General features: G+C 36.7%; 1 protein-coding gene across 4 annotated transcripts in view; it reads right to left on the reverse strand.

Annotated features, from left to right (window-relative positions):
• The window catches only part of LOC117206932 (soluble guanylate cyclase 88E), a 36,897-nt gene that overhangs the window by 22,302 nt on the left and 1,910 nt on the right, over positions 1–12,685 (reverse strand). Inside the window, exon 1 of one of the 4 annotated variants that reach the window (XM_033446635.1) lies at positions 12,643–12,678. The exons of 1 other annotated variant lie outside the window; for it this stretch is intronic. The gene's annotated coding sequence lies outside the window, so the exon portion shown is untranslated. Of the gene's footprint in view, positions 1–8,694; positions 8,850–12,642; positions 12,679–12,685 lie in introns of those variants that run through there. 2 more of the 4 variants (XM_033446638.1, XM_033446636.1) reach the window with 2 other exon arrangements.

Here is a 12,685-nt window from a genome sequence, read left to right on the forward strand (position 1 = left end):
TTTCGCGACTCTTTGGAATTTCGGATAAAGAAGAAATTTCCCCGCGTAAGATAATTTATTATACAGTGTAATTTATTATAATTTACACCACTCGGATTCAAATACCACACATTTTCTTGAAAGCTCGCTGCTACCTGATTTATTGGATTTTACTCGGTTCCCGTTATTTTGCGTGGGTATTTTTTAACGCGTGCTTAGTATCGTTGAAAAATTCTAGGATTTCGAGAAATTTTGCAAAAAATTGCCAGGTAGTTCGTACTCTGGTATTTGGCGAAAACTTTGCGAATTATCTTGAAATTTCAGCGATAGAGAACTTTGCGCGTGTTTAATATGCGCATATTTAATGCACAAGTTTAACGCTCGCGGGAGACATCTGCTTCAAGAGAAAGAGACAGCACGACTACTTTAGGTAATTGTAAGGACCTTTTCTTTCAAAGATTCGCGGATTTTATTCCTTTGTTAGTCAGAAATATTTTAACGGCCGGTCTACGATTCCGCGACGCTCATTTTCTTGCATGCTCAATGATACACCGCCGCGACATTTCGTTCTCGTTGTATTTACGTTTTTGCATTTCGCGTAATAAATGCATGCATGTCTTGAATACTTGTTTTTGTTTCAAGCACACGTCATGAACATGCTACGACGATTTTCATCTTTTAACCTCGAGTAAACGATATCGAAATAGTAATCCGTTCTCGTGTTTCGTCTATCAAAACACTGAACTATCGTTGCGTTAAGAAGCTTCTGTTCTCGTTAGAAATTTTCTAGAACCGAGAGGCGAACATTTAAACTAGACAGTCGTTGAATCGACGCGTTTTGTGTTTCGAATAATTCCACTTTTGGCGTTCTGTTGCTTTCAACGTTACTTAGTGCGATAATTATAGTTGAAGGATATTCGACGAATAATTTTTTTCAATTATTTCATACGATATCAAGTAGTTCCAATTTTTTGTTATTACAATTTTGATCAAATCACATCGAGTTTCGTTCGAGACGAAATTTTTACGAACGTCAATTATCAATACTTTGAATTTGAAAATTACAAAAAAGATAGTATTCTAATGACTGAACTGGGCAAAATTATAATATCTTCAGATTGATAGTTATTTAAAGATCAATTTCTTTGATACACCTCATTAAGGAGCTCTGTTCCACGCGAACAAATATATTCGCGGTTTAACTTTTACACGAATATTTAAGAACAAAATACCTGTTTGGTAATCTCGATATTGTTGTATCAAAGCGGACGATTAATCGATGAGATCTTGTTGGGAGGCGTTACGTTGAAATTTGTGAAACCTGAATATTCGTAAATGCATGGTATTCTTTCACAAGTTGTTCGAATAAATATACTTAGACAGTCAAATGTCCATGTATCGATTATATAATATAACGATACACACGTAGCCACGTATTTAAATAGAATTAGACATGACATAATGAATATGAATTAAAAACCTTTAATATTCGTAACGCACGTTACACATGTCCCATGTGATTTTCCAGTTAGAACTATGAACACTGCTAAGTGTATCGGTTGGGAAATATCGTGTTTTCTCCAAACATTATTAAAAAATAGCGGAATGTGTGTTTATGAGAAATGTTACTGATCATAGAGTCGACTACAATGCGCAGTTATACGTCGAGATCATCGTTATTTCATGTAGCAACGTAACGACAAAATCTTAAGAACCGACAGTGTATCAAATAGCAATCGTTTGATCTGCCGATAATGCGCTACTCTTCTCTTGCTTTTACGAAACAGGCTGGAAAAATAATTGAAGGATACGTGCACAGATAGACGTTTGAAAAAAAGCGATCTCGTCGCTCGAATTAAATTTGACCACGTAATTGCAAGATCCAAAGAATCGACGATGTATCAGATAACTATTACTCGACTTTTCAACTTCTTTTTCTTCTTTCCTGGCTCCTTTTTCGAGAGGTTTCGATAGGAAAATACCGTGTTTCGATAAAAAGCAATCGGCACCACTCGCAGGAAATTTGGCCGAGTAATTGGAAAATCTAAAGAACCGACGGTGTATCGAACGACTATCGTTCGATCTCGCGATATCGTTTCCTTTCTCAAAATAATTCTAATGTAAAATAGAGAACGAGAAGAGCGTACGATATGAAACATATCGGTAAGAAGCGAGAAGCAACGATTATTGAAAATAATTTTATATACGCGTCACTCGTATCGAATTTCGCTATGTGTATAATTCGCGAAGATCGCAAAAGCAAACGTATGAAATAGCTATTACACGATCTCTTAGGAAGTTGGAAGAAAATCCTGGACGAAGAAACATTTTGATAAAAAGCAATCGAGTCACTGTCACGAAACTTCGCCAAGTACAGTCGCAAATCCTTAAACATTCCGACAGCGTAACAGCGCGATCTCTTAACCGATTCGTTCGCTTCTCCCTTCGATTCGAACGTAGCGACAAAAAGAAGCGTCCGCGCGAAGATACAAAGTTTCGGTAAAAAGCATTCGCCTCACTTACGTGAACTGGTTTCGACGGTAGAATCGAAAGGTCGCAAGCCCAGAAGCGGAAACACGGGTGTAAGAAGCGGTAAATAGCGACCGTTTGGGGGAGATTCTTTCTGCGGGACGGTTCTCGACCGTGCGATCTATCGACTGTGTGTCACTTCACTTGCGTCACTCGTTCTGGAAGTTGCGGCCGGAAAGAAGACGCGGCGTTACCCGCGCGCACGAAAGGAATCGTCGTTAAAACTGTGGTGGAAAATTCGCGCGGCCGTGCGCCTCGTCGGCCAGGGAAACCGAAAGGGAGATCCTCTCGAGTTGGTTAGAGCGGCGCGTTACACATTTCGTGAAAGCGTCGATTCACGTGTCCTGCGGGACAGTGTGCCGTGTACGGAATAGTCGGCCGGCCAGGAACTCCCTCTTTTTCCGTCTTATCCTACTCATCCCCCTCTCACCCTGCTCCCACCTTTTCTTCCTTCCGTCGTCGACTCGTCAAGACTACAGCGACGTCAGAAGCTGCGGATCTCCACCGCCTTTTAGGAAACGAAATCCACCTTCGCTTCCGGGACAACTCCCTCGCCTGCTGGAATTGAACGATCGCTATCAAGGGTCCTTCTGTATACTATATATTGTATACGTTAACGCGACTCGTATGGTAGATAGAATTTGACGGTGCAGGCGTCATGTCAACGACGAAGTCGACTATACGACGTGCTCACCGCGTCGTTTCATAGTCATTTTTCTTTTGTTTTTCTTTTTTGTTAGCAGGTTTTTTAGGGAATGGAGTAGAAGACGAAGATTCTTTGGCGATTTTATGTGTGTTACGACTAACGATAGGTGTGTTCATGATGTCAATTATCAGGGATATTTTATTTCGTAAGTGGATTTGTAAGGAATGGAGAAGAAACTTTCTTAAATATGAATAACTTTTTAGGATTTTAATATTTGTTACAAGTAATTATAAGTGTGTTCACGATATCAGTTGTCAGGAATATTTTATTTCGTAAGTAGATTTGTAAGGAATGGAGGAGAAACTTTCTTGAATTAGAATATTTTTTGCACATTTTATACGTATTATAAGTAAAGATATATGTGTTCATGATGTCAATTATCAGGGATATTTTATTTCGTAAGTAGATTTGTAAGGAATGGAGAAGGAACTTTTTGGAATTAGAATATTTTTTTGCACATTTTATACGTATTATAAGTAAAGATATATGTGTTCATGATGTCAATTATCAGGGATATTTTATTTCGTAAGTGGATTTGTAAGAATGGAGAAGAAACTTTCTTGAATATGAATAACTTTTTAGGATTGTAATATTTGTTACGAGTAACTATAAGTGTGTTCACGATATCAGTTGTCAGAGATATTTTATTTCGTAAGTAGATTTGTAAGGAATGGAGAAGGAACTTTCTTGAATTAGAATATTTCTTGCACATTTTATACGTACTATAAATAAAAATTTATGTCTTCATGCTATCAATTATCAGAGATATTTTATTTCGTAAGTAGATTTGTAAGGAATGGAGAAGGAACTTTCTGGAATTAGAATATTTTTTTGCACATTTTATACGTATTATAAGTAAAGATATATGTGTTCATGATGTCAATTATCAGGGATATTTTATTTCGTAAGTGGATTTGTAAGGGAATGGAGAAGAAACTTTCTTGAATATGAATAACTTTTTAGGATTGTAATATTTGTTACGAGTAACTATAAGTGTGTTCACGATATCAGTTGTCAGAGATATTTTATTTCGTAAGTGGATTTGTAAGGAATGGAGAAGGAACTTTCTTGAATTAGAATATTTTTTTGCACATTTTATACGTATTATAAGTAAAGATATATGTGTTCATGATGTCAATTATCAGGGATATTTTATTTCGTAAGTAGATTTGTAAAGAACGGAGAAGAAACCTTTTCGAATAGAAATATTTTTTGAAGATTTTGTATATGTTACGAGTAACGATAGGTGTGTTCATGATATCAATCGCTAGAAACTAGTTTCTTTAGTAAGTAGACTGGTAATATTCTTCTAGTAGACTTCTTATATTTTATGTATGTACATAAGTAACAATTGATTAATATGGAATCACCACTTTTAACACGTAACAAGTGTAATTCGTACGAGTGTATTTAACGAAATCAAGGATCGAAGTAAGAAAAATTTCTACCTTTAATATACATTTCTTTAACATCAAAAATTCGATTAGATGAAGACGACTGGTGAAGAAATCGACAGGAGTTATTATTTTCGCTAATAATCATAGACATTTCTATGTAATATTTCATTTTTATTTTAACTATGCTTCACGAGATTTTACTACACTTTTCTTCGTCATAGACATTTTTAGAAGAATTAAAACAGAATTTTTGAATCGAACCAAATTAACGTGCATAGCATCACGATACGAACATTACGTACGCGTAACTCTACAAGGACTTTTGAAATACTTTTTTCATTAAACGCATTACGAACTCGTACAATTTTCATTTCTGATACATTCTTACTGAATAATTTTGAAAACATTTCAAAGTGAAATATCGAAGCTCCAATCTGCCAACAGGAAACTTTCGTCATATGAAAGTTTCTGTAAATACGAGTCTCAGACGATCTCACAGCATCTGTCACCACTGTACAATACCTAACTTTGGTTATGCAGTAATTTTGCCCTACACTCGTTACGAATAATTAGTCCCTCCGAAAATCCTTTTCATGCGCATTTCTATGGATTTATGAGTTCTTTGCAACCAAATTTCCTCCTCCCTTCAAACTTACAAATTAATACGAACCGTCCTCCCTTCCCCTCGATGATACGTTAAAACAGTTTTATGATTCCTATTAGAATTTTTTCACCATTATTCGCGTTTCTCTCGGAGAAGGGAAGTCGATGAAAAGAATACAAACAGCGTTAAAAACGTACCGTTTCGCGCGACGAATTCCACCACGATTAATTTACGCAATTTCGCAACTCGATTAACACGATTCGTCAACTATAAAAAATATATATGAACGAACACGTAACAAAGAATATAAGTGACATTTTAAGACGATAAGTGGACGTAAAGCCGAACTGAAAGGACGAGACAAACAATCCGAAGACACCTAAATTACCTAAAGCTCGCCAAATCGTATAACAAACTGTGAACTTGCTTCTTAAGCTCCGTTCACACCAGCGATTACGGTATGATCACACCAATCAGACACCCGTCAACGCCAAAATTCCTTACACGTAATCCAACGAGAAAGATTTGCCGTAAGCGATTCGGTTAAGTCAAATGAAAATCTATCTAATGAAAAGAAATACGAAGCGCTAACATTTAATCGAATTTAGACGAAACTACAGCGAAGTAGATGATTTCGGTCATTAAAGATATTGCGACGAATCTCGCAAAATGAAATGGAAATTAGCATTCGATCGTTTCTCGTCGTTTAGTGCGAATGCCTCGATAAAGTCACAGGTTTTGATTGATCGTGACGTAGAGCTCTGGCCGCTAGTGTGAATCGAGCTTTACGTCGCTGATAATAAACCGTAAGCGGTTGATGCGACGCTAAATAATTAAAAACAGAAAGAAGGAATTGCTTTCGATTTATCGCTCGAAATAAGCGTAAAAACGTGATACAGATACATACATATTGTATATCATACGTTAATTCGTCGTGATGTCACAGTTGCTGAAAAAGGAATTCGAGTTATTCGAACTGACGTGTAATTGGAAAATTTCGAGAATTTTCATCGTGCGATTTTCGTTGCAGATTTGTACGAACGTACGTGTCTAATATTCTTCTTGTTTCTCGTTTTTTCATCGTTGTTGGTACTTCTTGAAAATCCAGAATTTAGCGTGTCTTGTTAGCTAATAAGATCCTTAAGGGCGCGTGTTGCAACCATTTGACCGACTCGTGCGACCTCGTCATTATTGGATACGGTTATAATTGTCCAGATATACTTAACGAACGTTCAAGCAAATTACACGGCATCGAAATACTCCCTGTATTGTGCTCTAAATTGATATTAAGTCTAATGGGAGAGAGGGCTGCCGTTTCTGGATGTGCCTCTGCCATGTGAACGCAGAGGGAAACGTTCTACTTTCCGTAGCGTCCATAATTTACGAACTTGCTTCGAAAAGGCGAGTGAAAAAGTACATCGACCACGTTGACAGTTCAGGAAAAAGTTTCCAAATTACGTATATATATATATATATATATATCCTTTATTCTTCTTTATTCTTCTGCTGTTTTCTGTTATTTGTAATCCTCGATATAGTACGTTCTCGTTTAAAAGGAAAACTGAACTAAAATTGAAACGGAAAATTTATTCCAATTTGAATAAAATTGGAAAGAAAGATTGGGAACCTACGAACAATTTACGCTTATTGCCAATTAATCCTCCATCTATTGTATATACCGAGTCGACCAGTAGTTTCTCATTTGCTTTGCTTTTTTCTCAAAACGATTAAAGTAAAGCGTAGCAGTAGAATCTGTTGGACGATATTATAGAAACTTGGAAGAGTATTATTCAAGAAGTTTCAGAGATTCGTCGAAGCACGAAAAGCTGAGAAACTGCCCTTAAAAAACTCCACTTAAACGATCCAATATGCAGACGACGTCAGTGAAAATAAGGTAGCAAGCGAAAGGTTGAGAACGATTTTTAAAAAAGAAATACGCCATTCGATCTAACGAGACATGATCCAAGTATCGACTTGTCTGTAAAAGAGAAAATCCACCAACTTATCAACAGAATATGCATCATCCTGCGATGAAAGAAATATTCGTCCTACGAACAAGAAATTTCAATATAAAATATTCTTCGTATCGATCGTTAATGGTAGTATACGTTCTATTAGCTGTAGCTAATATACTGTTTGTACGAACGTTTAATGGAACATTTATTTGCAATAAATAAATAAACGTGCCAATATATTGAGCATACCAAATAAAGTTTACAATTTGCGAATCGATTTATATAAAAGACCACTTTTTTATGCTGATGATTTAATATAAAAAATTACCGAGAATAATAATCCGCGCTTAATTAATTAATCACAGCCTTTCGAGATCCTGACATTAAAGAAATTAGCTTCATACATTTTTATTACGTGTATCGCGTGATGATCATGAAACGTTCGTATTTATGATAACATAATTATAATTTAATTGTTATATTTTAGTGAGGAGTATAAGACTGGTAATAATTATATGTATGACTATAATTATAGCATATATTCGATCGTTAACCATGGAATTATTTCATCGTAAAAAGATACCTCGCCATCAATTGATCTCATTTAACAATTTCGTCAATAACTTCTCGCTTAATTGCTTTTTAATTACGATTTCATTATTTCTCATTCGATTAACACACCGAATATCGAATGCTTATAATCGCGTTCCTACTGACGTATTATCAATTCGAAACGTCAAATAACATCGTAGTTGAATATTATTATTATATTTAGGCGAACACAAATGTACAGCGATATATATGTATCGAACGCTTAATTAGACTCGATACAGAACAAAATTATTCTGCGAATTCTCTCAGAATTAACGAACTTCTCTGTTCGACGATCGAAAGAATCATTTCCATGGTCTACGTATAAACGTTACAGCCATTTACGATCTTTTTTCGAAAAACATAAGAAATCATATTTTCCATGATTTTTGCATAAAACGATAATTGTTTAATTCGTTGCGTTTAGTTCGTTACGTCGATTCTAATTTAGTTCGATTTTCCTTTGAGTATCTCAAAAATATGAATACCGTTAAATCACGCGGACTAATATCGATCAATTTAATTAAAACAACACCTAAGCTAATTATTATTCGTTTCTTGCGAAACATCATAGAAATTTTGTCGTATCTTAAAAATGTTCATTGCCCCTCGACTATCTCGTATCCGCCAAAATACTTCGATAATCGTACAAAAAGGTCAACAAAAATGGACTAATCGTATTCATTTGGCTCGATGTTCCTTTATTATCCCGCTCGTGGAATCTCGAACATCTCTTATATGTTGTATTATACGTGGTGAAAAGGTAATACGAGCACGTGTACATAGGATCGTGAACGCTTGACTGTTGGGAAATGCCTGCCAAGCACATTTACCCTACGTATCTTGGAATCGCGGAAACTACATTTGCGCGGCTGCAATGGCAGTTCTTATTCTCTACGATGTTTATCTGACCGTGCGCTCTGTTATACGAACCATCAGCTGATTCACATGACTCGAACGCGACGAGAGGATCAGGGGATGCAGCAGGTGTTACAACGAGTCCACCTCCACAGAACAGGAACACACTCACGTTAACCTAGCTATTTTCCTGTGTGTGAACATTATACTAACAACGAGCCGAGGCGCACACTCGGGATCAATCACGAAGGGAAGTCGTGCGCGGACATGAATTTCGTGGATGCGCGCCATCCACGCGACTCTTCCGGCTACGATCGAACTTCCTTCGTGCGACCACGTTTGTCAGCACCGAAAACCGCCGTACCGAATTCTTCGTCGTTTTTCTTCTCTTCTTTTTTCTCTTCTCTTGCAATTTCCTTTTATTTGCTGTTTTCTACCAGGAAGTTTCGAAACTTTCAGGATGCGGTCAGATTATCGTCGATATACAGGGTGTTGCATACTTGAGTCGTCGAACAGCAAGGGCTTAGCCAAGAGGGAAGAATGTTACGGGAAGTTCGTCGATAAACGCTGCGTTACAGAGTTACAAAGGAGTAATCGTACGTATGAAGTAGACGGCGATCGATTTTTCATTACACGCGTCTTTTTATCACATGGTAGTACTTCCATGTCGTCCATAGTTCTGACTATAAACGTGGCAGGACTCGAAGCTTCATATCGATAACGATGGAATTAGCATATCACGGGCCCTGAGAATTTCGTTGAATTTCAAGGATTGCGTCTTTTATTCCTCGCGTGAATTCTTCGTGCAAAGTCACTTGCGTAGAATGAACCTTTCGTTTTACGGTTGCTAAAAGTCAAGGGGTGTAAGGTCCGGTGACCTTGCAGGCCGATGAACTGGTCCACCATGACCTATCGGTGTACTTGAACGAAGAACTAGAGCAAAGAACAAAAAAGCAGCAGTTTTTGACATTTTTGTACTATAATAAGACAATAGAAAATGATCAGCTAGTATTTTTAGTTGCTCGTTCGAAGATGTTCTTGCGTCCGGGCACGAGCTTCGCGTCGATGAACAACGGAATGCTAACATCTCGCAATTTCTACGGATTTTCTTGAGTTTCAAAAATTGCGTTTTTTATTCCTTGTGTTAATTCTTCCAAGTACGTACAATTCTGCCAAGTATAGTGAAAGATGGATAGAAAATTGTTATGGACCAATTTTTCGACCTCCAAGGTCACCGTTTGATTTTTACTCCCGGCGAACTATAAAAGAAAAGTTTCATTTCACGGGAGCGAGTTTGCGCGAAGAAGTAGCGCGAGGAATAGAAAAGTCGAAAATTCTTGAAAGTCGACAAAATTCTCAGAAGCTGCGAGACGTTATTTTAACTCCATTGTTCATCTTCATTGATTCATCGTTGTGAAGCTCGTGTCCGAGTGCAAGAACGACGTTTTCAAACGAGAAACTAAAAACACTAGCTAATCACTTTTTATTGCATCATTATCATGACCGTTAACCACACGAAACACCGCACAATGGAAAACGTGTAACTACACAAGGATATAAGTAACTTTTGTGCGCCGATAAAAAGTACGTCGTTGTCTGTTTCATACGTACGATCGTTATTTGCTTATAATTCTCTAACGAAGCGTTTATCCACAAGCGTTATACGATATATTCTTTTCCTTCTTAATTTCGATAGATTAAGCCCTTGCGCTTTAAGTTTGGGACACCCTGTATATTGTCAATAGAATGGAACTCCATTCGTAAGAACGAAATGTTAGTAATGTCCGACCTGATCGAATCAGCAGTTTTAAAATTTGCTTTTGCTTTCGTTCATCTAACTTTATGCGATTCCTTTATTATTCCTACATTGTCTGATCGATCAATTTTTGTTAATATAAGAATTTACGTGAACTTCGACGAATGTACGATTTTAAATTAAATTGTGAAACTGCTCGTACGACCGGGTCTGGTAAGGTTAGTGTTAACCGAACTTTAACTGTGCTCCTATTACCAACGAACCGCTTTTACGAACGTCACTCACATGTAAACAGTAGAGGCACGCGTTGTACGACTACTGTGACACGCTATAACGCCTTGCAGTCGATACAAGTCCGCGACATTGTTATCCGTTTAAAGAGGAAATGTTTCGTGAAATCCTCTCATACGTAAGTGAACTGCTATCGATTGAACGAAACATCGTAAGTGGTGAAGAGGAATAGGTGGACTCCTGTCATATGAACGACGTGGTTACATCGTGTGGATGATTATAAAAATGGCTTAAGTCGTTTACTTTTCGTTTCGAGATATTTACAGCTTTGCGTTTGAGGAAAGAAATGAATTCTGTTCAACGGGCGCGAAACGATCGTCTTCTGCAAAACCGACTCGATCCTACGACTCGACTTCCACTACTCTACAAAGATGGTGTCGGATTATAGGGTAACGTAAATAAACGCAACGTGAAATAAGCGATAAACTCATTTATGCTAGATTCTTGACTCTGGCCACTTTTCGTAATCGTCGACACATACGAATCGACTCTTTCCCCGATTGGACAGGTTCGTATAAACGAATTTCTACCGTATTCGATATTCTTAACCTAAAAGGATCGATACACGCGTGTGTATCATCGATATTGTCAATATTTATCGACGAATTATCTTCGTTGAAAACCTTGAAATATTGACGATATTAGCGATCGTCTGAAGGCATCCTTGGGTGTACACATATTTTCTTCGAAGGAAAAAGAATGATATTAATTTTGATGGAAGAAAGATATTAATTTTATTTTGTCACGTTGCCTCAAGTCAATTAACCTGTTGAATTACGATAGCCAGTCACAGTTTCGTGACGTAAATCGCGGACCAAATGTGTCGGTCGTGAATCATGCTTCTTTTATGTTTTGCAACATTAATTTAAGAAAGTAGAAATTTTGTCGCATTTTCGTTAAGATAAATATGGAATCCGTAATATCATAGTATAATGCGAAATACAAGTATCGGGTTATGTTTCCGTTGCATGAAAATTCTTTCCATGCCTTTTTCGTTATATACATTTATATACAATATGAAATAGAACTCGTACGATTTTCATTTATTTGAATTAATGATAATATGGTATTGCGATGCGAAATAGAAATTCCGCGGAGTGTAAAACATTCATGCGACAGGTTTTATATGGGAAAGGGGAACAGAAAGTTACAGGAGTTTCATATTGTTCTCAAGCTTTTAGCACAGGATCGTATAAAATGTCTTTTTCACGGGAGAGAAACGATGTTTTTGTTAGTCACGTTTTAAAAACAGAATTTTAAATCAAGATTGATCATGGTAACAAAAATATTCGATATTTTCAAACTTTTAAGAATAAAATTCTCTCCATTGAACGATACTGATGACAATATACAATGTACGACACAGTTACTTAGAAAGAGACAGATTTTATTTCGATACCTTTTACAGAGCCAGTTTTCTCAAATTACCTGGATCGCTAGAAACGTTCTCAGAATTGAATGGAAAGACAGTGTACCTCCCAAATTATTTTTATTTCTCAACGTAACTTTAACATTGATATATTTGAACCAACGATGCTTCAAGATCGTTTCATCAAAATATTTACCAATAATTGCCAATACAAGCTGTCTTAACTCCCGTGTCTGACAAAAATTTCCTTCGGCCAAGTACTTTTGCAGTCGTGGAGATCGATGAAAATCGCGAAGTCAAAGATTGAAATTAAAATGGAATTTAATGAATACGCTAGATGCGGTAATAAATGGTATCTTAATTAGACAATAATTAATTATTTATTTTTGCTCACACAAGCTTCACTTATAAGTGGCAAATGACTCATTTTTACCGAACCTAGTCTCTTCACGCTCCATGAAGGATCCTTTCATGCACCAAATAAAAATTTTCGAGCTGAAATTTCCAATAATACTGCTATAATTTGCGCTTCGTTCCAAGTTCTTTTTTGTCAAACGACAAAGCCGTACATTTTCAAACGCAAACGAAAACTACGAAATTTACTTACGATCATCGATATCTTTTAATTTAACGCGAAATAAATAAAATAT

This window comes from Bombus bifarius, unplaced genomic scaffold (assembly GCF_011952205.1).
Source record: "Bombus bifarius isolate JDL3187 unplaced genomic scaffold, Bbif_JDL3187 scf7180000008014, whole genome shotgun sequence".
NCBI lineage: Eukaryota > Metazoa > Arthropoda > Insecta > Hymenoptera > Apidae > Bombus > Bombus bifarius.